This window comes from Artibeus jamaicensis, unplaced genomic scaffold, assembly GCF_021234435.1.
Source record: "Artibeus jamaicensis isolate MK-2021 breed Jamaican fruit bat unplaced genomic scaffold, CSHL_Jam_final scaffold_1964, whole genome shotgun sequence".
In the NCBI taxonomy this organism is placed as follows: Eukaryota; Metazoa; Chordata; class Mammalia; order Chiroptera; family Phyllostomidae; genus Artibeus; species Artibeus jamaicensis.
In genome coordinates this window covers 64,787,208-64,792,362 of record NW_026522030.1, presented here as the reverse complement: position 1 = coordinate 64,792,362, position 5,155 = coordinate 64,787,208, and the positions used below count along the sequence as shown (strand labels likewise).

At 34.3% G+C, this 5,155-nt stretch overlaps 1 pseudogene; it reads right to left on the bottom strand.

The window, feature by feature from the left end:
- Positions 1-1,098: 1,098 nt before the first annotated feature.
- LOC128626076 (uncharacterized) lies at positions 1,099-1,173 on the bottom strand (annotated as a pseudogene).
- Positions 1,174-5,155: the final 3,982 nt, after the last annotated feature.

Genomic DNA, 5,155 nt, shown 5'->3' with positions numbered 1-5,155 from the left:
CTATTTTTAATTTGTTGATGAAATTCCATCCTGCTTTCCATAGTGGCTATACCGCCTGTACTCCCACCAACAGTGCTCTAGGTTTCCTTTTCCTCCACATCATCTCTAGCACTTTGTTTATTAATTTATTAATGTTATCAATTCTGACAAGTGTGTGAGGTGTGAAGTAATATCTGACTTCAAGATATGAAAATCAATTAATGAAAAAGACCACATTAACAAAATGAAGGGGGAAAAAGCACAAGATTATATCAGGTGATATAGGAAAAACATTTTATAAAATTCAACTCTTTCATGATATAAAGCATCCAACAAATTTGAAATTAAAAAGCTATCTCAGATAATTAAGGTCATATATGAAAAATCCATAGCTAACATCATACTAATTAGTGAAAGACTAAAAACTTCGAAGGTCAAGAACAAAACAGTGATAACCACTTTTGTTACTTCTATTCCATATTGTACTAGAAGTCCTAGACAGAACAAGTAGGCAAGAAGAAAATACACATTTGGAAAGGAATGACATGATGACATGGCATTATATGTAAAAATCCCTAAGATTTCATAAGAAAGCTCTGTTAGAGCTAATAACAGAGCTACAGGATGCAATTAACACACAGAAATTAGTTGCATTAAAAATGAACAATCAGAAAAGGAAATTAAGAAATGATTCAACTTAATAAAAAACAATTCAATAAAAAATAAAATGCTTAGTAACAAACTTAATTGAGGCAAGGGATTATATACTGCAAGCTACAAAGATTTTTGAAAGAAATACATAAATGAGGAGAAATTCCATGTTCATGTTTTGGAAGAAAATTGTCATATACATTACAACATAGATGAATTTTAAAGACATTATACTGAGTGAAATAATTCAGACATAAAAGGAAAAATATTATATGATTCTACTCATTTGAGATACCTAGAATAAAGACAAAAATAAAATGGCAGTTGTTAGGGATTTAGGAGAGGGGAAATGGGGAGTTATTGTATATTTCATAGAGAATTTCAGTTTTGCAGGGTGAAAAAAATTCTGAAGATGGCGTGATGGTAGCACAAGAATGTTGATGCACTTAATACTGCTGAACTGTACACTTACAATAATTTAATTAGCAATAATCGCACCTCGGATAAACCTCATTGGCTACGATACTGCCACTGCACAAAGCTGCACACTTACAATAATTTAAATGGCCCTGGCTGGTGTGGCTCAGTGAATTGAATACCAGCCTTTGAACCAAAGGATCAGGGCGCATGCCTGGGTTGTGGGCCAGGTCCCCAGTAGGGGGTGCTGGAGAGACAATCACACATTGATGTTTCGCTCTCACATTCCCCCTCCCTTCCTCTCTCTAAAAATAAATAAATAAAATCTAACAAAAATAGTTTAAATGGTTAATTTTGTTATGTATATAATAGCAACATCATTAAAGAAATTACAAACAAAACAAATTTTCATTTTGTCACAGAATGAATTCGTTGGATGGTTTTAGATTAGAATATCTATGTGGTTGTTATCAATAGCAGTCATTTAAAGGCATCTTGGGCCTAATGACCCATTTCCAAGAATATACACGAACATAGCTTTTGGTTGAAGGCCTCAGTTCCTCACTAGGTCAACTTTTCCACAGTTACTTGGTATCATCATGATATGGTGGCTAACTTTCTCAGAGTGAAAACAAGGAGAAACCACAGTGTCTTTTTAGTCTTAGAAGTGGCATGATTTTGTATTTATCCCTTGCCAATGATCTCATCTTTAAGTGGAACCTAATCAACAAAACAAATAAGCAAGCAAAATATAACAAGAGACATCAAAATTAAGAACAATCTGACAGTAACCAGAGGGGAAGTGAAAGGGGATAATGGGGGGGAAGGGTTTTCAGGAATAACTATAAAGGACACATGGACAAAACCAATGTGGGATGGAAGCAGGGGAGGGAGGTGGGGATGACTTGGGCTGGTGGGGGGGAGTGGTGGAGAATAAATGCAGACAACTGTACATTAACAACAATAAAATAATTTTTAAAAAGAAGTGACATAATTTTATTTCCAGCACATTCTCTTAGAAAATGACTCACTGAGGATAGCCTACATTCAAGGAAAAAGGAATTAGGCTAAAATGAGCATTAAAGATTGGTGGATATGTCTTAAAACAACAACTAACATTATTTAAGTTTTTCTCATTGTTCTAATAATGTTCTTTATAACAAAGAAAGTATAGGATCGCATGTCTATTCAATGTCCTATAATCTCAGTCTTCGTCTCTCATGAATTGGCATTTCAGAAGAGTGCAGTCAGTTGTTTCATAGATTGTCTCTCAGTTCCGATGTTTGATATTTTCTCATGATTAAATTCAGTTCTGCAGTTTGGTAGGAATATTCAAAGATAATAGTCTCATTGCAGCATGCAAGAAAGTTCATAATGTCAATCTCTCTCATTATTGGTGATATTAATTTAATCATTTGCTTAAGTTGGTTACTGCTGGTATCTCTATCACATAATTACTAATATTTCTTTGTGATTAATGAAATGCCTTCAAAATCTTATTTTTTCTCTGTAATTAATAAGAAATTTGGGAATATGTAAAATTGTTATCAAAGTATTCATTTAAATTTAACCTACTTGCTTTAGAATACATATCTTTAAATTTCTTGCCAGATCATTAGTGCATTTTTTAAATGTTTCATTTTTTCTTTTAATAATTTATCTAACATTTATGTTGTCTTCAGCATGAGGGTCAGAGAGGATATCTTTTCCACCAATTGCTAGAAAACAAAAGAAGTGCTTTTTAATTTGATACCCAGTTTTATATTTAACATTAAATTATTTTCCTATCCCTTAAAACTTTGGCTATTGTCACTGACCATTGTGGTTACTGCTTACTTGGCAAAAATGGAATGTACCACACTTTAATTATTCGTATCTTTTGGGTCCTCAAATTATCATAAGCACATTATCAACAATTTATATCCTTTTCCAAACTTTCTCCTAATAGTAACTTAGTAAGTTGGGTCACCATTAAGTGATAACATTTTCACATAGCAAAATTGCCTCATAATAATAATAATAAATAACTATTGATAATTGAATGCTTGCTATATTTCAACACTTTTTTAATCCTTACCCAGGGACATCTTTTTCATTGCTTTTTGAGAGAGAGGAAGGGAGAAAAAAAATATTGATGCAAGAAAGAAACACCAACCCATTGCCCTCCATATGAGCCCCAGCTGGGAATAGAATCCACAGCCTAAGTATGTGCCCGACCTGGGAATCAGACCTGCAACTTTCAGTACAGGGCAGTGCTCCAGACAACTGTGTCACACTGGCTAGGGATAGTTCAACATTCTAGATGTGTTTGCCAGTACTAACACATTTAATTTTTCCAGTCTTATGAATTGCATGCCATTGTCATTCCTGTTTTACTGACTAGATATAAAATAATGGTAAAGCTGTGAGTCAAGCCCAGGTAGTCTGTCTCCAGAGGTTGCCCTCTGCATTATTGTGCATCACTGTGATGAAGGGGATTGCCTCCTGAAAAGCTATGAGCCATTTTTAAACCTTTTTGTAAATGCAAAATCTCCAAGGCAAGGGAGGCTGCAGTTATAAGGGAATGTATAAAATGTTTCCTTTCTTCCAAAGCTGAAGAAACTGAAGCTTGAAAAAACTCAGCTTCTTTACCACTTAAAAATAAGTTTCAGGCAAAATTTAGATTTCTTGATGTCCAACCAATCCAGTTCATTTTTATCATACTGTAAATGTCTGGTAAAATGAAAATAAATATCTTATACTGAATTATTCATCAAGGGCAACAATATAACTCTCCACTACCAATTTTAAAGTTGAATTCTTAAGTAAATATGCTAGACAGATCATGCATTAATTACACATGAACTGCTTTTGCTTGCTTTCTTAGAATGGAAATGGGCTTTGGGAGAATGATTTAGATGACCCATGCATTTTTGCACAGATAATCTGGTTAGTTCAAAATTTTCTCTTCTCTTAAGCAAATATATTTGACATAATTTCTCTGCTCATTTGTTTAAAAGTAATCTTTGCAAGTGCAAATTTTTAACAAGTTCTAGAAAACTCTTTTCTGGTAAGCAAGTAGATAAAGTGTGCAGTTATAAAGAGAGATTATTATATACATAGCCATTTATCAAAACACTGAAGTTATGTATACTATTTAGTGTTGCTATGAAAGCCTGATAAATTTATAGAGTAGTTGGCAATATTTATTGATATAACCCTTTGATTTCCACAGATTGGTTGCCATGATATTTTTTGTTACAATATTGTTTTATACTACATCGCTTTAAAATAGTTCTCAAGGCAACTCCATATTTAAGGACTTCCCTGTAATAGTTTGCAAAGAGTAATGTTCGAAATCTATAACAAATAGGTATGTCATGTGTTCTGATGATCTGAGAGGGGAACCAACCTTTTAGAACACGTATCAGCCAAAAACAATGCCAGACAGGGTACTTTGTGACAGTATGGAGATAAAAATGACCTTGAATTTTGTATCCTTATTTGTGCTGCATTGATATTCGTGCACTGAGTTTTCTCTTCTTCATACATCTCCTCCTAGTAGCACAAACTTACTGAAAGAAAGATATACCCTCCCCCCGAAAAAAAAAACAAAAAAACAGAGCATGAAGCAGCATGGTGGTGGATTTCTACTGGCTGTTTGAGTTTTGCATCTTGTGATAGAGCCTTCTAGTGTTCTCCCTTACTCAGCTTCCCTTTAAGTCCAGGCACACTGGAGAAATATGCTTCTCCATGCCCTTACTGTTGGGTTGGGCCATGTGCTTGTGGCCATTATGATCTTTGTGATCTGAGGAGAAGAGTTGACTGAGTCATCCAAACCTAAGCATTCATCGCCAAATCCTCCAGAATTTCTTTCTTTTCTCTGATAACTGAGAAGGCCTCTGACTCCAGGTGGATTAATCACAAGATTATAGAGTTTCCATTTGCTTGGAAACCTGAGTGATATGTGAAGTCCTCCCACATGGCATTTACACATGGGATATGTGGCATTAGTAAGAAATAAACTTTGGTTTTGGTAGGCCCCTGAGATTTGGGTTCTGTTTGTAACAATACCCTGGCTAATACATGTTCAATAAAGTGTTGATAACTATGTTTCTATTAAAGAATT